Below are 26,040 nucleotides of genomic sequence, written 5' to 3'. Positions count from 1 at the left end.
AATCGGCGTAAAAAGTTTGCTTTCCCTTGCAAACTTTGGAGTTGGCGCAAACTCGAAGGAGGAGGCAATTTGATGATAGCTTCGACCTTCGAGGGATCGACGCGAATGCCGGCTTTTGAAACAACAAATCCCAGCAATCGACCTGCTTCTATACAGAATACACACTTGTGCGGATTCAACCGAATACGATAATGCCTACACCTCATAAAGATTGCTCGTAAGTGGACAAGGTGATCAGCTCGATGTAAAGAATGAGCAGGCAAATCATCGAGGTACGGTTGCACAATGTGCTTGATGTCATGAAATGCATAAGACATCGCCTGTTGAAAAGTGGCTCCGGCATTCTTAAGCCCAAAAGGTAATTTGCAGTAAGAAAATGTCCCCCATGGACAAATGAATGCTGTTTTTGGTTGATCGGCAGGTAGAATATTGATTTGATTGTAGCCCGAAAAATCATCCATAAAGGAAAACATTTCACTTCCGGCACAATCATCAATTATTTGATCGATATAGGGCGTAGGATAGTTGTCTTTTGGACAAGCTCGATTTATATCCCTATAGTCGATACAGATTCTTATTGTTCCTTGTTTCTTGTTAACCAGAACAATATTCGATACCCAATCCGTTAACGGGATTGGATATATGAAACCCGCTTTCAACAGCTTTTCGACTTCTGCTTTAATCGCAGCTGCTTTTCGAGGGTGAATCTGACGCAACCGTTGCCGGACGGGTTTAGCGTCCGGGTAGGTCTTTATTTCATGAACAACAATGGCAGGATCGATTCCTGGCATTTCCTCGTAAGACCAAGCAAACACATCGCGGAATTCTTGGAATAGGGCCTTGTAAGTTTGAATTTCATCTTTTGTACATGAGGCACCTATATGAATGTTTTCCTCAATTCCGGGCTTCACTGAAATGTCAATGGGAATAGTGCGAGAAATATTCCCTAAATTCAACTCTGAATCAGGATGTTTCGTTGGATTCTGAGCGTCTTTGACATATTCAGCGGTAAAAATAGATGAAAAATCATTTTCAAAAGCATCACCCTCAGGTAAAAACGAAGATCTATGATGGAGATCTTCCCATGGTAGATCGTCTACACTTAGGATTTCGCGAAGTCGCTCGTCAGATGACACGACTTCGGGAAACGCTATCCGTTCTGAGGTTGATGTGAAAAGTGATTCCTCACTGACCACATTCATTTGGTCGATTTGGGTTGAACGTGAGTCGGTAAAAGACACGACGGCTTCATAAGCAATTTCATATGGACTCAAAGGCATAGCATCACCGAATGAGTCTATCTCAGATTCAGATGGGACAATCCAAGGATCGTCGTAAATAATGGTGTCTGATGTAATCATATGAATTGAGGCAAATGAAGGGTCTGCGTTGATTGGAGGGAAAGGAAAAGTTCCCAGTAAACCGGAATCTTTAACTAAACCTACGCCAACGTCCCTATAAGGGATTGTCGTCTTACCGACATGCTGGATACTCTCTGAAGAGGCTGGGTCGGATGGAAAGTATGTCAGCTGATCAATTGTCACGATCTTGCCGTTATGTGGAAACTTTATTACTCTGAAGACCGATGAAACGACCGCTGTCATAGCATATGACCAACTTCGACCCAAAAGAAGGTTGTAGTCTAGAGGGGCATCAACCACCTCCACATCCAGACTAACGGTTTTACCTTCTACCCCTATAGGCAATTCCTGTAGAATACCAAACGGACGGAACCCACGGCCATCAAAGGCCTTAAGGATGGTCGAGGATTGGTTCAGCGAAGGAGAACCAAGCGATCTCCAACACTGAATCGACATAATACACGTGGAAGCTCCCTCATCAATTACAGTCCGATGAATAGGCCTGTTTTTGACTATCACTGGAATCTGGAAAGCCATTTGATGGGGTAGGCGCGGTGTACTATTTTCTAGATCGAAGATTATCAGATTCGGGTCCTGAACATCAACAGCTCCGATAGCCGACAAAAGTAATTTTCGTTGTGCTGGGCATGATTGCAGCACTTCTAAAGCCGACATTGCTGAGGGTGAAACAGCTAAGTCCTCAACAATGTTGTAATTCTGGGCCGCTCTCGCATGTGGATTGAAAGCAGACCTTCGAAGTACACCCTTGGCGGGCGGTTTGATTACTAAGTCCGGGTTAGGTTTTTCGATCTGTAGTGGATCGGAACCAGGAGCTGAGGTTGATGGATTAGAATGAGAAGATTCTGCTTCCTTACCATCAACAGGATTCTTACTACCATAATCTTGCGACCGAGTCGCAATCCTCACATGAGACATCATCAAAATGGGTTCTTCACTGGCAGTCGAGGAAGAACCTATCATCTTACTCTCTTGCTTTGGAAATGGATCTTTCAACACAACAGGAGTGGGAGAACCTTTGACTATTTTCACAACCTCGGCCCGATGAGGGCAATCTCTTGTAAAATGATCCTCTTCACAAATAAGACAAGGATATCGAGGTTTGCGCTTTTCGTCATTGGTTTCCGACTTTTCTGTTTTCTCCTTCGGAGCCTTGTCTGCTTTAGCCTTCTTCTTTCCTTTCTTCTTTCCACCGTTTTTTGATTTGGCCGTAGATGACTCTACAGCGTGAATATCGGCGGAAAGTTCAGGAGAAGACTCTCCTATCGGGGAATCAAGCAAGGTGATTATAGGAGTAGTAGAATTCTTGGAAGACTTCTTCTTGCTCTTTTTGTTCACTGTACCAATCATACCATCAGTGGCATGAGATCCCGAAGGAGCAGCAGCGATTTGATTCGATTTTGGAAGATCTGGGATCTTCTCGTGTAACGTACCCGACTGAGTATAAACTAAGTCAAGGTACTGCGCCTGAGCAATGACTTGCTCCTCAGTAACTACTCCGGCCTTAGCTACATCTTCAGTAATCTTCGGTAATAATGATTTAACAAACCATTCAGCTAAGATTTGGTCCAGAATAAAAACTTTCACTAACCTTCTTCGACGTCTCCACTCATGAATGTGATCGGAAATATACGTGGACGTCGATTGTTTTAGTGAAGTTAATAACTCCGTGCCGTTATCGTATCTGACTGGCAACTAAAAGTGAGTTAAGAACGAGGTAGCTAACTGGCTAAAATTGTAAAAAGAGGCCCGTGGTAACTCAATGTACCACTTGGCCGCGAGACCAATGAGTGTACGCTGGAAAAGACGTAAGCGGATCGAATCATCCGAGATAGAATTTGAAGCACACCAGAGGTGGTAAGTCATCACATGATTCGACGGGTCCTCTCCAGACTTACCTTCAAACTTGGGTATATCACTAGGCAACTTATTTGGCATTGCCGGCCAAAACGGAAGATAATTGATTGGATCGTTCGTTAGGCGCGACAAGTCTGGTAAATCCAAAGTTGCGATAAACGGAAATTGCCGGTTCGGATCCCTAAAACTCTGAGTCATGACACCAGCCCCAGGAGGAGGATATCCAGGATAACTTGGAATAGGCATTGCATTCGGGATATTGTATCCTCCTGGAAAACCAGGATTAACTGGACCGTACTGGGGTTGTTGAGGTTGTTGATAAGTGTACCCAGGATACGGTTGATACTGGTAAACCGGCTGCTGGACAGCTTGCCCATATTGGTACTGTCCCTGGTACGGTTGATGAACAAATTGTGGTTGAGTAGTGACAAACGTACTTATACCAGGCTGACCTACAGGCATCTGAACCGTAGTTTGAATCGTAGATCCAGATAAGGGTAAAGATGTCTGAGGAGTAGTTACAGAGACAGTAGAAACAGGAGCTGTCGATACTCCAGAAGTAAGTGCGGCAGATGCTGCGGTAGTTGCAGCAGCCGTTTGAGATGGAGTACTAGGTGCAATTGGCAGCTGAGTAACTACCGAAGTTACAGAAGTTTGAACATTTGATTGGACAGGTTGCGGTTGCTGGGGTGAACCAGAAGCTACGGGTTGTCCGGTTTGAGGTAAAAACTGTATACTTGGCTGCAACGCCTGTTGACCTTGTGATGGATCCCACACTATCATTCCGGGGTATTGACCCGTAACAGGTTGAGGATACTGGGATCCATAACCTGATTGAGGATAGGATTGATAACTGAAAGGTACAGTTCCCATACCTTGAACATATGACTGACCTTGAGGTGGTTGATAACCTTGACTCAAGTATGGACCTTGAGGTTGATAACCTTGGGGTAAATACTAATATTGGGGTTGACCTTGACCTTGAGGTTGATACCCTTGAGGTTGATACCCTTGAGGTAAATATTGATACTGAGGTTGACCCTGGGGTACATATTGAGGCTGGGGTTGACCTTGAGGCATGTATTGTACCATAGGTACATACTGGCCTTGAAGTTGCCCCCCAGACACAATTTGTGTACCTTGAGGTTGCCCCCCAGGTGTTAATTGAGGCTGCCCCCCAGGCGGTAATTGGCCACCTTGAGGTTGAGAAATGGGAACTGATCCTGACATCATGTAAATGTCCCCTACACCCAACGGTTTATTACCATTGTTTCCAGCTAATAACCCATGATCAATGGGTTGAGGAGATGCCCCCGCAAAGGTACCAGAAAGTGACTGATACCCGGTGGGAACAGAAGGACCGCCGTGTAAGAAAGATTCAGAAGATTGAGTGAACACGGACGACTGACCAGACATATTTACAGGAGTATAAATACCTCCAGGTGGAAAAGGAGTACGAGGTGGAGAAAAACTTAACCCTGAGTTGTCTAAATAGTTAGTTAACGAAAGGTACCAAGTAGTACTTCTAGGAGGACTGTAAAAGATAGATTCACGCTCCCTTAGATCAATAGTAAGTTGATCTTCAAGGTTAGAGACGCCTATTTCTTCCTCTGGAGCAAGTTCTTCAATAGCAATCAAACCAGTAGAAAGATTTTCGGTGATAACTCGTTCTATTCTTGGTGAATCTGGAACACTAGAAGTTGGAGTAACAGGCTCAGATATTTCAGGTTCCTCACCTAAATCACTAGTAGATGAAAAACTACCAGCAAGCTCGGAAACTGTAACAGCTTCGGGATTATAACCTGTCTCTAGACTTTGGTAATCTGGATGGACTACCAAGGAAGACTCTCCTTCTTCAGGTGAACCTACTCTACTACCACTAGGAGGAGTTACAAGGACCTTCAATCCTTCGTACTGACCCGGGACGTCTTCAGGAGGTCCACCCCGCGATCTACGGAGTTTCCTCAACAAATCAGTTCCGGTAACAATCTCAGGTGACTTGCCCCGAAGTCTACGGGACTGTCTCGGTAATTCCACCACAGCTAAAAACTTTTAACTACTACACACGAAAACAAAGTAAAATCTCAAATCAAACCACCTAAAGTCGCTAAAGAACCAAACAAATTTTGAATCACACGCCTAAAGAATCTAGGGCATCAAACCATGCACAAACAGTAGCCTTCCGGACCGAAAACACTAGTTGGAGATGAAACCCAACATCGCCGAATTCAGTATAGAAGTGGAGGGTGGAACAGTTACCTCGGCAACCTGCTTAATGAATAGACTGGCACAAGTTCCTCCACTATAACCGTCTCGAGTGAAGTGAACCCCCCGGAAAATCCAAGTGAGTATAACCGACGTCTACTCCAGGTACAGTGGGATCTTCCCTCCACCGTCACCTTGGGTAGAATCCTAAGATTATGGCCACTAAGGTTACCAACAGCGGCAAATACACCTAGGGGAACAGTCTAAACTCCGACAGCACACAAGGGCAGAGTATCAAGCTCAATCCCCTTACCGGCTCCTTGACAACAATCCAAGGTTTACCGATAAGTGACCCCTGGCTCCTCGACAATGGTTAATCCGAGGTTTACCGTTTGTAATACGTGCGTGTCTGGCGTCGTTCCCAATGAGGGAGGATTGATCCCCTCACTGGTTCGGACACGAGCTCGTGCTTCTCCTTTAAGAGGAGCTTTCCCAGAGTATAAATGCAACAGTTGGATTTATCCTACCACAAGATAAGCTACTTGTTTGGTTTTGCTGTCTTGGAGAGTTAATTACTCTCCTACTCCAAGACACTAGCCTGATCTATATTGGTGCTTTAGAGCCCTAGTAAAAGAAAAAGTTACTATGTTGATTTTACTTTAAGCGTTAATTTTTATGGTTTTCTTTAAAGACAAAAGGTAGCGGAAATGAAACCAATGGTGTGTAGACTCGACTCAAACCACTACAAAGATGCACTTAGGATGATTTACACTACTTTCTTTTTCAATGAAATTCTTAGCTAAGAAAGTTTAGAGAATGCAAATTTATATAAAAACAACTCTCTTGGCAACGAAAATCAAAGAAATAAAACTCTTTATCTTTCCAAGCATACAAACATGACCACTCATTACGTGCACGAAAAATTCTTTCTCTTTCAAAATACTCCAAAAGCTACTTGAAACAAAACTTTTCAAAGGAGATGTTTTTGTATTTTTTTTTATTATTTAATAAAGCATATAAATCTATTTTAACGAAAATCAATCTCAAAATCTATAAAATCTATGAAAAATTGACTCACAAGCAAATCAAAAGGAAATTTACTCTAAAGCAAACCTAACAAGGCAAAAGCCTACAAGGATGATTCTAGGTTGTTTTACTTGACCACAATCAAGCCAAGGACCAGCTAATGCAGAATCAAAAACCAGTCAAAACAAAACTCAAATCTTTTTGTTCTTTTTGTATAATGGAATTCAATACTCAATCAACAAGCACTTCGAAATTCGCCAAAGAGACAACTCAAAGGTAAGTTGCTCTCACAGGTAGACTTTTATGACAGGTCTGACTCCTAAGAAGGCTGACAAAACCAGAGAGATCTAAGGCTTGACAACTTCTACCGCCAAAGTCACTACAGGACCTACTCAAAAATCAAACCCTAGGGCTTAAACTTCTATGAAATCCACTAAAACACTCAATGCTATCGAAACAAGTTCAGGTGAAGATCTTTGACAAGAGACTAATGGATCTGGGTAGTAAAAACTAAGAAAAAGCAAAATCTAAGAGGAAAAATGTAAAAAATGGAAATTTCTTAATTTTAAGCAGGGTACGCAGGCAACCTGTTAAGACAGGTGCGGGCCCGCTCTGTGCACACAGCAACAGTGCGTACAGTTACGCACTGTGCAATACTCAGAGGGTGTGTACTACTGGAAAAACCAAGAAAAACTAAATCTAATTTAACCCTAAGCTAGCCCACCCAAATACAAAGTCACACAGCCAAAAACTAGAAAATAAATGACTTTTCTCAGATCAAAGTTGCATACAAAGGAAAAAACTTTCACATCAATGGAGTCCCCAGCGGAGTCGCCATTTTGTCAGGCGGAAAGAGTCGATAGTGCGGACACAACCAACCTCCCTAGGAGCCTAAGACTCTCTAGTGACAAATAAGACAAACAAGAGCAATCCTTCTCTAAACATGCATTTACCATACAAGAAATCAAGTGTTTAGATCCTACCTGTAGTCCAACGCTATTGTAGTAGTCCAGCCTCGCCGATCCGGATGAGCTCCTCCTTCACTTCGAAACCTGCATTCACTAACAATCAAACGATTAAATAGCACTTGATAATCTCATAAAATAAAACATATTTAACATATAGACCAAGGAGTACATGAAACAACTCATAAATAACAAGTTATTGAGAAGAATGGACTCATTTGCATTAATAGGAAACAAAAGGAACAATTACAACCTGAGCCTTGGTGTTGTGCAAGTCCCTCCCAGGGTCCATCAAGAGTTCTCCTTTACTTTGACAAAGCTCACCCACTTCCAAATGAAACAAGAAAGGATGGGAATCTCTCCTCACAAGCTTCTAAATGGGAGTCCTAATTCCAGCAGCATCTACCCTTAGAAATGTTTAGCTTTCAACCTCCCCTCCTTCTGGCCCAATGCCTGTATTTATAGTGCTCAAGAGGAAGTTAATTAGGTCCACCATCAATGGGATAATCCCCTCTTTGGATGGGATAGCTCCTTTCTTGATGGGATAAGTTCCTCTTTCATAGGGGTACATGAACCATCTGGAGGCGCTCAATACACGTCGGACAACCTTCTAGAATGCTCTAGAAATGACCACAAGTAACTTTTTAAAGATGAAACTCGCGCCTTTTGACCTTTACAGGGGTACGCACCTGCCCCTTTACATACAGAGCATACAAGTACGCAATTTTTGTGAACATTAGGTGCGTACACGCAGGTAAGGCCGAGAGAATCTGCGTACCCAGAGATAAACACATTTACAAAGACTTTCTCTCTTTTTGGAGTTTGACATGGAGAGCAGAGGCATAAGACTTGCCCAGGAGGATAGCATGACTGTTGATAGAGCCATACTAACTGTAAATAGCCATGGTGACATTTTTTAGTGTAACAGTGCAAGGATGCCATTTCATCAACCATGGCCTCTTTCCAAAGTTTGTAATCCTCTAAATCTACTGCTTCCTTCACAGTTCTAGGATCATCATCAGTAATAGATAAAGCAGAATTTGAACAAAAAGCAGATGGACTATAAATTTCTGATTGCCTTCTTTCTTGATCTGATCTTCTCACATCCGGAGTTTATGGCTCTTCATCTTCGGATTCCTCCTCTGCTGTAGATTCTGATTCTTCCTCCTTAAGCTCAAACTCTATCTTCTCAGGTTCCTTTGGTTGGAGTTCACGTTTAATAACATCTTTCACCTCTCTGAACACCACATCTCGGCTGTACACAACCTTCCTTATTATTGGGTTCCAAAGCTTATAACCCTTTAAACCATCCTTATACCTAATGAAGATGCACTTTTCAGATTTACTATCCAACTTGGTTATTTTCTCCTTTGGAACATGTTTATATGCATCACATCCAAATACCCTCAGATGTGAAAGAAAGGGTTTCTTACCAGTCCATATCTCTTGTGGAGTCTTATCCTCCAACACTGATGAAGGTGATCTGTTGACCAGGTAACATGTTGTCTCCATTGCCTCTGCCCAAAATTCCTATCCTAACTGGGCACCACTGAGCATGCTTCTTGCCCTTTCCATCAACGTCTCATTCATTCTCTCTGCAAATCCATTTTGCTCAAGTGTGTATGGAGTAGACTTCTGCCGTGATATACCACACTTCTTACAGAATTCTTCAAATTCCTTGCTGCAAAACTCTCCACCATTATCTAACCTCAACATATTTATCTTCTTCTCTGTTTGGTTTTCCACTAGAGCCTTAAATTCTTTAATCCTGTCAAAGACTTAAAATTTCTTCTTAAGGAAATATATCCATGTATTCGTTGGGAATTCATCTATAAATGATGCATATTACATAGACTTACCCAGTGATGGAACCTTCACAGGTCCAAACACATCACTATGCACAAGCTCTAATATCTGTATCGCCCTCTTACCACCAGAGGGGAAACTCACCTGATTCTACTTCCCATATACACAATTTTCACAGAAATCAAAATCCAGAGAGCTATTACTCATACTTTCTACCATAACTTTACCATAAAGTATTTGAAGGCCCTTCTCTCTTATATGTCCAAGCCTTTGATGCCACAACATGGTCTTCTCTCCAGAGACCACTAGATTTTCTGCTCCACTTTCAGGAACCACAGAATTGTTGCACCCATCAATAACAGTGATACCTTGCAGCTTGTACAAAGTTCCAATCTGAACTCCCCGCATCAATACCAGTGCTCCTCGAACCATCTTGCAGGTATCCTTCTCGAACACTATTTTTACACCTACATCATCCAGCCTGCTTATAGAAATCAGATTTCTAGCCAATGCAGGAATATGTAGAACACCCGGAAGTGTTCTAACCCTTCCACCTTGCAACTTCAATTTTACTTTTCCATGACCAACGATTCTAGCCTTCTTATCATCCCCTAAGAAGACATCACCACCATCGTATTTCTCATACTTGCAGAACCACTCTCTATGGGGAGTGAAGTGAAAGGATGCACCTGAGTCAATCAACCATGCCTCATGATATACATGTGTACTTGAAGAAGCCAAGTACACGTCCCCACCTTCATTTGAGGTGTTTTCACCTCTGGAGAAAGAGCATCATCAGATCCCTTTCCTTTGTCATGAGCTTTAGATTTATAGTCCCTTTTGTAGTGCCCTTCCTTTCCGCATTTCGAACAAACCACCTTTACAGGTTTTCCTAGAGATTTAGATCTCCCTCTAGATTTAGATCTCCCACTCAATGACTTATTTTTGTTTCTATTCTGGGACTGTCCTCATACAGACAAGGCATCACCATTCTGGCTCTCCATATTTTTTCATATCATCTCCTCCGTCAGTAAGGATGAGATTATTTCATCAAACTGCAAGGCAGTTGCATTACTACCTATTGCAATAACCAGACTATCCCACGAATCTGGTAGAGAACAGAACAAACTGATGCACTTATCTTCATCTGAAATTTTAATATCAACAGATAATAACTGACTTACCACAGTATTAAATGCGTTCAGATGCTCTGTCACCAAATCTCCATCTTTCATCCTTATGTTATACAACTTTTTCCGTAGGAACAATTTATTCACCAGAGACTTATATTGGTACAAAGTCCCTTGTCCCACAAAGCCTTAGCCATAGCTTCCCTTGATACATTTAGAAATACTGAATCTGAGACACACAATCGTATTGTGCTCTTTGCCTTTTGATCCAAATTCTTCCATTCTTCATCGGACACTCCCATTGGTTTAGCACCCGGATCTACTGCGATCCACTAATCTTTATCCACCAACAGATCCTCCATCTTGAGTTTCCATAACTCAAAAGTCTAACCATTAAATTTTTCGATCTCTATCTTTCCACTGCTCGCCATCTTCTTTCACCACCATAATCAATCCCGCAGATCTCCCACTAAACAGGGTCTACCACAGGCCTGAGCGAAACCCCTCAGCAACAAAGGCATCCCCTTGAAGCCAAAACAACTCTAATACCAGATGTAGGTTTTAACCCCATATAGAAATTACCTGCATACGAATTCTAAAACATAGAAAATAGACAATGTGAGAGCATAACACACAAAACACATATACACATAGTTTTTGACCTGGATCCCAAAACTAGGACTACCAGCTTGATTTTTCATTATGTTCCTTTCAATGTTACAATACATATTTATAGATGCCAAAGCATCCAATACCATGGACCGAAAACCATTGCATCCAAAACCACGGACTGAAAACCATCGTGTCCAAAACCATGTGTGAAAACCATGCACAAAACCATATTTAGGTCCGCCCAACCTAATATAGTCATGGAAAGAATATAACACAACCCAACATGGATCAGACATTCATGTCAACTTACAGTGTCCTCTACCTTATGGCATCAATCCCTTCAAATATGATGTACTATGCAATGCTTCCACACTTGGAGTTTGTGATGCTCTTTGAGGACAAATATATATGTGGAAACATCATAGTGTTTATGAATATCTTCCATGTACTATCATTGTTACTCTCATATATCATCTATACGTGGTACTAGAGGTAGTTCTAACTACTGCAATTTCATTGATATTAGTAAAACAATGCCAACAAGTGATCTCTTAGACTACAAAGTTTTTCGTCTTCATGTTTTGGTCAAAAGGTGAAAGGAAGGTCATTATTACCACCATAGTCTTACCATGAGGCCTATCTACATAGAAAAAGTAAGTGGACAATATTGTAGAAATATACATAGATATCTTCACTCCACCTGTGGGGGTGCCTTTTCATTATCAATTCAAACAGTCAATTGACTTGATACCTATTGTTCCTTTACCTAATGGATTAATATATAGACACTCTCCATTTTAGAACGAGGAAATAAAACATTAGATTCATGAACTCATCCAAAAGGGCCACATTCGAACTAGATCCACACCTTGTGGGAGTTGAATTGTGTTGGTGTAGAAGAAGGATGGGACATGGAGACTTTGTATTGATTATAGAGCCCAAAAAAAATCACAGTAAAGAGTAGATACTCGATCATCTGGATTGACAATATTATTGACCAACTTAAGGGTGTCAACCTTTTTGGTAAGATTGATAAGAAATTAGGCTACCACATGATTCCAATTGAACAAACTAACATATGGAAGAAAACCTTCAAATATAAAGAAGGCCTTTTCAATAAGTTGGTCATGACTTTTGGCTTAACTAATGCTCTAGAAACATTCACGAGGATGATAGATAATATCCTATAGTCATTCACAAACTCTTTTGTGGTTGTATACGTGGATTAAATCCTCATCTTCAACATAACATCGGTAGAACATTTCCAGCATATTCAATAGATCTTTAACACATTGTGGCAACACAAGTTGTATGCCAATATAGGGAAAGACTCATTTGGCATGTAGGGAATTTGATACTTGGGATACATTCTGGATGAACATGGGGTGCATGTGGATCAAACAAAAACCAAATTCACTCGAGATTCACTAGACCTGATGATTTTACTAGAGAATTGTAACTTCTTGGGCCTTTCTAATGTCTACCAAGGTCTTTGTTGGGGTTCTCTCATATCGCTTGTCCCTTAAGTCAAGTGACCAAATGTGGAGCAAAAGCAAAGTTTTCCTAGTCTAAGTCACAATAGAAAGCATTTGAGGGTCCAAAACATCATATTTGCTTTGCGTCATTCCTTGCCCTGATAGATCTACAACAACCATTTGAAATTGAGACAGATGCCTCTAACTATATTATCAATGTAGTCCTCACCTAGTAAGGACATCTAGTGGCATATCATAGTAAAACACTCTCTAACACTAATATATGAAGATTTTCAAAAAAAATCACATTGAAAATGTTTGGTCGACGCATTTCGAACCAGCCAGTGTAGTTCATCTTTAGGACAAGATGAAGAGACATATCTCACAAGAAGGCTAAATAAGAAGAAAGGTCAACCTAATGGTTAGAGGAAAACGACTATTTTTTACTAGGGATGGAAAATTATATTGTTTATTAATTAATTAATTTATTTATAAAGTATTATTATTATAATTTAACTAAATGACTATATTTGACTAGGGGTGGGAATTATTTAAATTGTTTAAATAATTAATAATTAATAACCATTTATTTATTTAATTATTTATCTAAATGATTCATTTATTTATTCATTCCCATATTTATTTACCTATTATTATTATTGATTTAATTATTTGATTATCCGACTTGGAAAAAATAAGAAGGATTATAAATGATTAATTAGGAAATATATATATAAACAAATGATAATGAATAAATAAATAATAATACTAATAGAAACTAAAAATAAATTAAATGGAGAGGGTAAAATAAGAAAAAAAAACATAAAAATATTTATTGGTATTATTATTTATTTATCCACTTTTAATATTTTTATGTTTTTTTTACCCTCTCCATTTAATTTATTTTTAGTTTCTATTAGTATTATTGTCTATTTATTCATCATCGTTGTTTATATCTATTTATTTCTTTATAATTTTTTTTCTTAATTAATAATTTATAATCCTTGTTATTTTTTCCAAGTTGGATAATCAAATAATAATAATAGGTAAATAAATAGAGGAATGAATAAATAAATGAATAATTTAGATAAATAATTATTAATTATTAATTATTTAAACAATTTAAATAATTCCCCCCAGTGAAATATCGCTGTTTAGTTAAATTATAATAATAATATTTTATAAATTAATTAATTAATTAATTAATAAACAATATAATTTTCCCTCCCTAGTCAAAAATAATTGTTTTCCTCTAACTGTTAGGTTGATCTTTCTTCTTATTTAGCCTTCTTGTGAGATCTGTCTCTTCATCTTGTCCTGAAGATGAACCACACTGGCTAGTTCGAAATGCGTCGACCAAATATTTTCAATGTGATTTTTTCCGAAAATCTTCATGTATTAACAAGTTATGGGTCACAGAAGCTTGAATTCAGATAACTCTCTAACACTATTACGATCTATCCCACCTATGACAAGGTAATGTACTCCTTAGTGTAGCCATGCTGACAATGTAAGCATTATATTATGGGGAAGTACATGATCATCCACATTGATGACATGCCTCTGTATTTCATGCAAACATAAGGAAATTCATAGAATGAAATACATCTAAAATGGTCCACATACGTACAAAAATTCTGCTCAAATATAAAATACAAGAAAGGTAGCACCAATCATGTCATAGACTGCCTCATTTGGCCCTCATTTATGGTGCTAGCCATAGTTCTTAACTCTTGTGGGCATGATACCTCTAGGCAGCCACAATTATACAATAGTGAATCTAACTTCACTACCACATACCAGACGTTAGTCACAGGAAAACAAGTTCTAGTTGTTGACCTCTAGGATGCACTCTTGTGCTACGTGGGTCACCTTTGTGTTCCTTCAAGCGAGTGTGCCAAGATGATATGGGAGGCACATTAATATCAAGTGGGAGGGAGATTTGGTGCGTAGAAGATAGTAGTTGTACTTTAGAAGTACTTTTACTAGCCAAATCATTGAAAAGATGTCCAAGCTTTTTAGACCAAGCTTTGATATAAAAACCTGCAACTGTGTAACGATGTTATGCAATTAATTCTTATTGCTCTAGCGAACCCCACTTACCGAGGCTTTAATATTTCAATTGATATAGGGGAATTATTTTTAATACTTTTTAGGATAAGGAATCATGAAGAAGTGCAATGGGTTGCACAATAATTATTAAAGTGGATCAACAAGTAGTAGAAAAAACAAGGATCATCTTGGTAAGGATTAGTCCTTCATTCATTTCTACCCGTTTGATTTATTTCCTGCAAGTGCGTTTAATTTCTTGTAAGCATGTTTACTTTCCTACAAGTGTGTTTAATTTCTTGCAAGCATGTATAATTTCTTGAAAGTGTGTTTACTTTTATTGCAAATGTGTTTATTTTCCTGCAAGTGTGTTTACTTTCCAGCAAGCATGTTTACTTTCCAACAAGTATGTTTAATTTTCTGCAACCATGTTTACTTTCTTGCTAATGTGTTTACTTTCGTGCAAGTGTGTTTACCTTCCTGCAAGTAGCTTTAGTTGCTTTACTTCTAAAATTGTAGAACCTTGCTAAGCTTGTGAGTTACCTACACTCCATCTTCAAAATTAATTATTGAAACTACAAATACAAAACAAAACAATGAAAGTTAAAAATGTGACCTGCATATACAATGCATTGTAACTCACAAGTTCCATACAAGCCTGGGGTTGAAAATTAAATGAAAAATATTTTGGTTGTCTTTCTGAGAAATTAGGAGGGTAATAAAAGGTTCATCAATAATAAAGTTGAAAAGTGTATATTTGTTGGTAATAAAAATGGTACAAAATGTTATAAACTTTGGAACCTAGTAATTGAGAATATTGTTACAATAAGGAAGTTTCCTTTATTGAGGTTAAAGATTTTCCAAAAAACAAATCTACCAAAGGAGAAAAAACTAAATAACATATATTTTGAGTTGAAGGATGATGAAACCCCATACTCTATTATTGAGGAGAATAATTTGATAAATAATGCAACCGAGAATGTGTAGTGCATCTAATTTCCATTTTAGTTTTGTTTTACCTATTATTAATTATGATCCTAGAACTATTAGGTAGGTAGTGGATTTAGAGGATAATAAACTCTCGAAGAAGGCCATGGTTGAAGAAAAGGAAACCTTAGATAAGAATGAGCCTTAGGATATAATTTATTTTCAAGCTAGAATAAAGATTGTTGGTAGAAAATGGGTGTTTAAGAAGAAGTTTAAGGAAGAAAGTGACAGAGAGAAGTACATCGCTCAATTTGTAGCAAAGGGACATTCCCAAGTATAGGGAAGTGATTCCAATGACATTTCTATCCCATTGTTAAATTCGCTTATGTTATACTCCTTTTGTTTGTTGCTAATTCTTTAGATATTGAAGTAGAGTAGATGGATGTAAAGACAATATAACTACATGGGGGTCTTAAAGAAGAAATTTGCATGAAACATATATAAAGTTTTGCAAAGAAGGGAAGAGTTGGTTTGCTAGTTGAAAATGTCTCTCTGTGGGTTAGAAAAAACTCCAAAGATGTTGTATCAAAATTTTGATCCTTATATATAAGGAGCTTGGTTTCAGAATGAGAAAAGTTGATCACTATGTGGGTTAGTGCAAGATAATGCTACCCAACTATGACACGTTAGATGTGATGGAGATATGGAAAAATAGAAATCTAATAACTTAAAAGAATTGTTTAAGGTACTTACATAACGTTTTAGGACATGGTGTAAAAAATGAAACATGGACAATAAAATTGTCATCCTTAATATAAAACTTGCATTTATGGAAAATTGGTATAACTTAAAAAATGGTGTTTTTCTAAGATTGGAGTGTTAGTTTTTCTCTGAAACATAATGTTTGTTCACATTAGGTGTTGATTTTGGTATGTAAATGATGGGGTTTCTTTTGTAAGCTATTGAGTCTTTGATTAATAAAAAAAACAAGTTACAACCATAATTTTTTTAGCTATGATTTGCCACTGGGGAAACTAGACTAATGGCGGAAGAAAATATTTTTAGTACCAAAGGCATAACAATAAACCGCTAAACTATGAGTAGCACTATTAAGTTGACTATAAACCTTATACTAAACATTAATGGAAAAAGGGCATGGAGGCCTACACATATATACATCATCATATAGTTATCTTGTTGCTAGCTAGAAGCAAAAGCATAGACATAAAGCATCATAACAAGTAGGAGGAGGTGGACACCTTAATTGGAGCTCTAGAATTAGAGAGAAAACCACGCACACAAAGCTAAGAGGGGATGCCAATTTATTGTCTATCAAAAGAATCCAACTCAATTATAATATGATATCACTAGACCACAAATCGATCAGACATAGAGATCTTGCCACTTAACTACAATGACCAAATTACAGTCTTGAAGCACTGAGAAGACTATCTCTTTTTGAAAATAGAATTAGAGAAGCAATATGTTTCCAAAATTAGAGGATAGTTGGGTGACCGAAGAGCGCAGGGCCATTTCTGCAATCCCTTGGACCTCCACGACAAAAGCATCAAGTTACCAATTCCATATTGATAACACTTGTCCCTCATTTTCTCTGGTTTTAAAATGCATGTCAAGGATATCTTCATGAGTGCCATGCAAGCAAACATCAATAATGACTCGTGCAATAGCATGAGGTTTGAGGGAAAATTAAATGGGTTAATGAAATGATTCTATCGTCCATCTCATCAATAAGGGTGGAGGACGAATATTGCATCCCTAGGTTGCCTTCAAGCGCTTATTTGTATGTTTACAGATAACAAATGGTTCTTGTGCAATGCTATTTTTCCGTAATTTTCAATATTGATTATATATATATATATATATATATATATATAATTAAGAAATATAGTGAAGCTTTGAAATGGCTAGGTTGAGCGTTAGGCCCCACTATGAGGGTCTTAATATAATCATAGTTTAATTTTATTTTATTTATTAGGTCCTCATTTTTACTAGTGCAGGTTAGTTTCTAGTTTCAAAATAACTCAACTAATCAAATTTTATAGTGGAAATAAAATACCTATGTTTTTTTAGAGGTTTGATATATGTCCTGAAAAAAACAATACAAAACAATAATTAATTTCTCAAAAAAATATATATTTATAATATGCACACATATATCTATAACTATGTGTAGTTTCATTAGCAATGAACATTTGGAGCATATACATAAACATAGTTTAAAATTAGGTAGTTGTAAAAATGGTTGTGTTTTGGTTTATGCAAACCAAACTAAGAATTTTTCCAATCCAAAATTAAAACCAAAGTGGCCACCTCATCCACCACATTATTGGGAAAATGTGATCCCACTATTTATTTTTTATTTTAGTAATTCCTATGCATTAAAGTAACATGCACATGTTTATAAAAAATGCACACATTTAAATAACACACCCATGTTCAAATCACACACACATGTTAATTTAATGCTCACACATTGTTTCTCCATCTATGATCATGCTTCCTACCCCCCCTTCTCTCCCTCTTTTTCCCAACTCTCCCCCTTGCTCTCTCTCTCTCTCTCTCTCTCTCTCTCTCTCTCTCTCTCTCCCCCCTCACTTAACCTAAGCCCCCCCGGTTGTTTACCCCTCTCTATATCTTTCCATTTCGTTATCATGTTTTCTATCTCTCTCCCCCTTTCCCTACCCATTCTCTACTTTCCTTTCCCCATCTCTCTCTCTCTATCTATACATGATTCTCTATCCCTTTCTATCTCCCCACCTATCCATATCCATTTTTTCATCTTTCTCTCCCTTTATCTATTCCTCCCCTCTCTCTACCTTTCCCCATCACTATCTCTCTAACCCCTTTTGACACACATACACTCTCTCTCTAACCCCTCACATTTTTCCCTCTATCTCTCTTTCTCTCTCTCTCACCATCTCCCCCCTCTCTCCATCCTTTTATCTTTACCCCTATCCCTTTCTCTATTATCCTTATGTCTTCGTCCTATATCCCTATCTCTATCCTTCCCTAAGCTAACACTTATAAAATGTGCATATGTTCAGATATCATACAGATGTTAAAATAATATGCACATGGTAATATTACACACATTTTTTCTCCATCTCCCACCATCCTTCCTAACTCTCTTTCTCCCCCCACCCTCTATCCCTCTTTTCCCTAACCTTCCCCCCTCTCCTTTTCTCTCCCCCCGCTCCCCACCTTTTTCTCTATTCCTTTCTCTCTTTCTTCCTATGTCTCCCTCCTATCTCTCTCTCCCTCCTCTCTCCCCCTTTCCATATCCCTCCTTATATCACTTTCCCTTTCCCTATCCCCTAAAATTCTATATATTGTCCCATATGCATGACTCATTTCCCCCCCCCCCCCCTCTCTTTCTTGTTGAGAAGTGTAGTAAGAAAGTCTCAATTTGATTTTTCCCTAGTCAAATTGAGAAATTTTGAATTTCCATGTCAACAGACAACTTGGAAGTAGTTAACTTGTGTGACATGGCTCTTGTCACTTAGTTAGCTCAATAAATTTGAGTTATAGGGCTTCGAGTTCAGATAAGCATGTGCAATTTCTAATTTGTAGAAATCCATGTCAGTTATTTCCAATTGTATCGAGTTAAACTAGTTCTAATAGTTAATGGAAGTAGTGGAAGGTTATTTGTGGAGTGGGACAACAGTCTAACTCAATGATCTAGTTAATTGATCAATCAACCTTAAATAGCTAGCACGTGCAAGGAATTCGAGTTCCTTAGTTGTGGTGGAGATTCCAAGGCAATGTAACAAGAAATTGTAAACTAGTTTGAGCATACAAGTGTTGCATGTAGTTAGACGATAAATCTTTGAGAATTGCATAATAAATTTGGAGGAAAAAACTAAAAAATAGTGCTATTTCCTCAAGATTTGCGCAAGGAAATAGGTGTTCAAGCAAAGACAGAAATTGACTAAGTTTGGGTCAAATATTCTCATGGAGTAGAGAAATAGGTTATTCACTTGCATGTTGTGCTCATAACGGGAAAGCAATTGTAATACATTCTCTATTCATTTGATTAATGCAAATATGCTTGAGGGATTTTTCCCAGTTGGGTTACCCTAGAAAAATACTATGCATGTGTGGTTTTTCTTATTGCGTGTTTGCAAATGTTGTTCTAAATTGTGAATTAAATTCCCCAGATCAATAGAGTATAATTGTGTCTCTTGATTTTAGATCAAACTCCTCAAGAAGTTGCAATTTTATCACCATATTTCTACATGGTATTAGAGATAGATTCACACTAGAAATGAATTTCGAAGTTGTTCCTCAGGAGCTTCGAATTTGCAGCTTCAGTGTAGCAGGATCTCTTCAGAGTGGGGAAGATGATCTTCAACGGGCTGAGATTATAGTATGCCTTGGAAGGAAGCTAAAATTTCATTGCATAGAAGGATCACATGGAGGCGGTGCTTGATGACAATGGATTGCAGGAATATGTCAAGGCAAACATCGCAAAACTAGGATCAGCTGATGCCCATAACCTAGCCCAGTAGAAGAAAGATGTAGCCAAGGTGAGGAGAATTATATTGGAGGGAGTGTGAGACCACATTGTCTAAAATCTCCATGGGAAAGAAAATCCTTTTGCAATGTGGAAGGCACTGACAAATCTATTCGAGTATAAAAAGACCATAGAAAACTGGCCCTCAAGGACAAACTTTGAAATATCAAGGTGGAGAAGAATGACACTATTCCAAAGTATCTCACTAGATTTACACAAGTTCGGGATGAGCTTGGGGGGGTTGGTGTGACTGTTGTGTTGAAAATGCAACAAGATGATGGAGCTTAGTGGAAAGGATTCACCTTCACTAAGTGGGCTCGCAGGCTATTTTTGGTGCAAAGTCTATTTTTAGACATATGGATCGTGGTCTATGAGTTGCAGGATGCTATTTGTGGATGATTGGTCATGTTGGTAAAAATAGATGGACTTCTATTTTTAGACATATGGGCGGTTTCTATTTTTAGACTGCTAGGCTAAAAATAGAACAGTCGAATATTATTAGCTCATAATAATATTTGGACTATAGACATTATCTTATCCTCTTGGAGCACTTCAGTTTGAGCTACAAATGTGGCACATGTAGCTGTCAGAAGGAAATACGCTTTTCTTGTGGGTCAGTTGAGCTATTGCATGGTGGACTTCAGTTAGAACTCATGTGGTTGAGTTTTGGTGGAGTTGATTGAGGAGTTGATGGAGTTGTGTTCAGTTTGACTTGGTTAAACTAGTTGTATTTAGTCTAACTGTAGAATACACTAGTGATGAGTGATGTGAATTAATTGTTAAATTAATTCACTAATTATTAACTCATAAATCAACTAAAGAAAACATCAGTTAACTCAATGCATGGATAGTTCAGTGGAGACAGGTGTTAGAGGTTGAGATTGCTGTTAGTTGTGACTATAGTTGTGCATGAGATCTTGCACAATCAATGGATTGAGTATTGCCAATGAGGATTGCGTGGTTCAGCCAAGGGAAATACGAGTTTGGATCAGCCATTCTCATCTATTCTCATGCAGGATTGCGCAGTGGAGGCAGGCAAGCAGCGGAGGAGATTTGAACCTGTGATTGATTTAGATCTGAGCTAGTTTGTGTGTAACAGGTGGAGATAGTATTGAGTACTTGTGATGAGTATTGTACTATGTATTGTTACATGTTCTCAATCATTATAATATACAGATAGTGTGGGGTTTTCAGCTGTATGTTTTCCCCGGATTACATACTGTGTTAATGTGCGCATGCGATTGATGTTTCATTGTTTTTAATTCCGCAAAATTGATGATCAATGTAGAGGAGGTTATGTATTATGCATGCATTCCACAATAGTGTATAATCAGGATAATCTCTATGAATAAGTGTCATATTATTCAAAATTTCTACATGGTATCAGAGTTGTTGATCATCAAATCTACTATTCAGAAAGTGTTTACATTTTATTTCTTCAGGCAGAGTCTATAATCAGGCCAGGTAGCCTCTAGATTCATCCTTCTTTTGGAAGGTGAGATATCTGGTAAAAGCCCATACAGTTAATTTCTGTACGAGAAATACTTTGTTCTCACGAATTTTAGATCAGAAGCAGTTGAGTTTTGAGCTGGTGGAATTCAAATTTGCAGTAGTGTTTTCTTGGTGTCAAAGTTTAAATGTCTTTCAACGGATTGTGATTGGAGTATGCTCTTGAAGGCAGCTCGAACTATATTGCATGGAAAGACAGGATGGAGGCGGTGTCAGATGATAATGGGTTGAAGGATTTCATTGAGGCTGAGGTCCCAAAACCTACTGATGCTGTTGAAGCTGTGGTTTGGCAAAAGAAGACAACAAAGTGTCGAAGGATTCTATTGGAGGCCGTGAAGGATCACATTGTATCCAGCCTGCATGGAAAGGCTTCTCCATACTTGATGTGGAAAGTGTTGACAGATTTATTCCAAAGCAAGAGTGACCAGAGGAAGTTGGCACTCAAGGATAAACTCAGAAACATTAAGTGTGAGAAGGGAGACAGTATGCCCAAGTATCTCACGAAGTTCACTCAGTGCAAGGATGAGCTGGGAAGTGTGGGGGTGACTGTCGATGATGAGGACTTGGTGAGCTTGGCTCTCCTTGGTCTTCCGAAGAGTTGGCATTCCTATTAGGACTTTGTCAATGTTCGGGAGAAATTGCCAGGATGGGAGAGACTTTGGTCGGATCTTGTGCAAGAGGAGATCAGATGGAGCACCAGAGACGGTTCTTCATCCATGCATGATGAGGAGAACTGTGCCTTAGCAAGTAAGGTGAAGAAGGGGAAGGAGAAGGGTTCTCTTTCCAAATCCAGTTCTTCCAATGATGGGAAGAAGGTTGACAAGTCGAAGGTGAGATGCTTTCGTTGTCATGAGTTGGGCCATTATGCTACTAATTGCCCAAAGAAAAAATCCAAGAAGGGATCCGGGGAAGGATCTGAAGGTGAGGCACTTGCTTCACAATTTGAGTTGGATTTCACACTCTTCGCATGCATGGTTTCATCCATGGTGGGAAGTGGTTGGTTTCTTGACAGTGGAGCTTCTTTCCACATGACCGGTGACAAGGGTTTGTTCAGTACTTTGGAGGAGAAAGATCTCCAGATACTCATAGTGATGGGTAATGATGAGAAGTATAGTGTCTCAGGTGTAGGCATGGTTATTTTTCAGAGGGAGCATGGAGCTTGCCTTACCTTGACTGATGTCAAGTATGTACCAGGACTGAAGAGAAAATTGGTGTCGATCGTGATGCTGGAAGACGGAGGCTATGATGTAGTCTTCAGTAAGGGAAAGGTTTTCCTTAGACACATCATCACTAGATAGGTGAAGCAGATTGGTTCACGGGTCAAGAACCTGTATGCTCTTGAGGTTCAAGATGCATGTAAAGCCTTGAGCAACGAGGAAACTGGTGGAGACTTTGTGGTTGAGAGGGAGCGTATATTACCTCTCAACATGCAGAGCCAAAAGAAGTCTCAGACGATTGTGGAGGAGCCACGATTGGTGCAGCAGCTTCAGGAGGTTGTGGAGCAGCCACAACAAGGGAAGCTGAGAGGAGATCGAGTAGAGACATATACTCATGCAGAGACCTCCAGTAGGGGGAAACTTTGAGCCATGTGGGCTGAGGGATCGCATGCAGCCATACCTCCAGGTAGGAGATGGGGTGATGTGGATTGATTGTCCCAAGGAGGAGGGGCAGGATCCTTGAGGTACCCAACCTCTTGGATGAGACCTTGCTACGGGAGCCCCGATGTGGAGTAGCAGGAACTGACTGATTGGGTAGAGACAGATGCAGATGGAGCAACAGAGAGAGCGACAGTGTAGGGAATCCCAGGACAACGCATAGCTAGCAGGCTGCAACAATGCGAGAGGCACAAGTGTTTTGCACAGTGCTAGGTGGCACAGAGAAGTGTGCAATGGTGCGAGATGCATGGAGATATTGCAGTAGAATAGATGTTAGAGAGGGAGCACTTGTCAACAGCAGGTAGAGCTTCAGCATTAGAGTATGCTCCTAGCCCAACAGAGTGGTCAGTTGGGAGTGTTTTTGTTCCAAGTGTTGTTGGAGCAAGTGGACTGGGCAAATGTGTTGCATGCAGAATATTCCAGAGTTACAGGATAGGGGTTGCAGATAATCCATATCTTGTTGAGAGGGAGTGTTGAAAATGCAACAAGATGATGGAGCTTAGTGGAAAGGAGTCGCCTTCATTAAGTGGGCCCGCAGGCTATTTTTGGCGCAAAGTCTATTTTTATACTATGTCTATTTTTAGACATATGGATCATGGTCTATGAGTTGCAGGATGCTATTTGTGGATGATTGGTCATGTTGGTAAAAATAGATGGACTTCTATTTTTAGACATATGGGCGGTTTCTATTTTAGACTGCCAGGCTAAAAATAGAACAGCCGAATATTATTAGCTCATAATAATATTTGGACTATAAACATTATCTTATCCTCTTGGAGCACTTGAGTTTGAGCTACAGATGTGGCACATGCAGCTGTCAGAAGGAAATACGCTTTTCTTGTGGGTTAGTTGAGCTATTGCATGGTGGACTTCAGTTAGAACTCATGTGGTTGAGTTTTGGTGGAGTTGATTGAGGAGTTGATGGAGTTGTGTTCAGTTTGACTTGGTTAAACTAGTTGTATTTAGTCTAACTGTAGAATACACTAGTGATGAGTGATGTGAATTAATTGTTAAATTAATTCACTAATTATTAACTCATAAAGCAACTAAAGAATACATCAGTTAACTTAGTGCATGGATAGTTCAGTGGAGACAGGTGTTAGAGGTTGAGATTACTGTCAGTTGTGACTATAGTTGTGCATGAGATCTTGCACAATCAATGGATTGAGTATTGCCAATGAGGATTGCGTGGTTCAGCCAAGGGAAATATGAGTTTGGATCAGCCATTCTCATCTATTCTCATGCAGGATTGCGCAGTGGAGGCATGCAAGCAGCAGAGGAGATTTGAACCTGTGATTGATTCAGATCTGAGCTAGTTTGTGTGTAACAGGTGGAGATAGTACTGAGTACTTGTGAGGAGTATTGTACTATGTATTGTTACATGTTCTCAATCATTATAATATATAGATAGTGTGGGGTTTTCAGCTGTATGCTTTCCCTGGATTACATACTGTGTTAATGTGCGCATGCGATTGATGTTTCATTGTTTTTAATTCCGCAAAATTGATGATCAATGTAGAGGAGGTTATGTATTATGCATGCATTCCACAATAGTGTATAATCAGGATAATCTCTGTGAATAAGTGTCATATTATTCAAAATTTCTAGATGTTGCAGAAGATGACCTGGTGAGACTAGCTCTTCTAGGCCTTCCGAAAATTTGGCATAGTTACCAGGACTCTGTGAATGGAAGGGAAAATTTGTTGAAGTAGGAAATGTTATTGCCTTATTCGGTTCAAGAAGAGTTCAAGATAAATAACTGGGATGGAGCTTCATCGAAATCAGAGGATGAAGAAAAATTTGAATTGTTTGGAAACAAAGGAAGGGAAAAGTGAAGAAGTCTCAAACCAAACTAGAATCTAGCCAAGGGGAAAGAAGAAATACTTGTCCAAAATAAAATGTTTCAATTGTCATGAATTCATGCACTATGCTACAAACTGTACACAAAAAGGGTCTGGAAAGAAGAAATCAGGAGGCGATGCAGGTGAAGCATTAGCTTCGCAGTTCAAGCTAGACTTCACCCTTATCGCATGCATGGTTAGCACTGTAATGGGGAGTGTGTGGGAATTGGACTAAGGTGCCTTATTCCACATGACAGGGTGTAGAGAGTTTTTCAGCAACCTAGAGGAGAAAGATCTCTAGATACATATTGATCTTAGGGATGACAAAAGTTATAGTGCTATCAAGATTGGTACCGTAACCTTTAAGAGGGAGTTTGGATCCCCTCTTCACCTCAAATATGTTATGTTCATTCCAGGCCTAAAGAAGAATCTCATATTTGTATCATTTTTCGAAGACTGTGGTTATGATGTGATCTTCAGCAAAGGTAAAGCCTTTATGAGACACATAGCCATTGGAGAGGTGAAGCAGATCGAGGTTTATGTGAAGAACCTGTATAAACTTCATGTGTAATATTGTGCTGCATTAAGCAGTAAGTCAAAGAAATTGAAAATTCACGATGTCAGTGAGATCTGGCACAGGAAATTGGGCCATTTGCATCATGGTTCCCTAAAAATTATGCAACAAATAACCTATTGGACATGGAGCTTGATTAAGAGGTCTTGTTTCAGTCATGTTTTGATCCCAATCCCTGATGGAGGGATGTGGGGGGGATTCTCCCCCCCCCCCCACCCCCACCCCCCGCTATCGCTTCTTGGGGGGTCTAGGGGGGGACGGGGGTGGCTGCATGTTTGGAGGCCCCCCCTGGGAAGGGTTTGGGGGAAGTGTCCCCGAAGCTAAAAATATATGAAAAATATCCTTGTAAAATATTCTAATTTTGTAGTCAATCTAAGATGTTCATTAGGAAGATGATATGACAGTAGAAGTTATGTTTAATTTAGGTTATTTTTCCTTAGAAGGAAACCCCTTAGTTTATATCAGGGAATTGTATTGCAGACGTGAATTATTTTCT

Source organism: Pinus tabuliformis, chromosome 7 (assembly GCF_031772625.1).
Source record: "Pinus tabuliformis cultivar Carrire ecotype Pingquan chromosome 7, CPIR1, whole genome shotgun sequence".
Lineage (NCBI taxonomy): Eukaryota > Viridiplantae > Streptophyta > Pinopsida > Pinales > Pinaceae > Pinus > Pinus tabuliformis.
Note: the sequence above shows the minus strand (reverse complement) of the source record.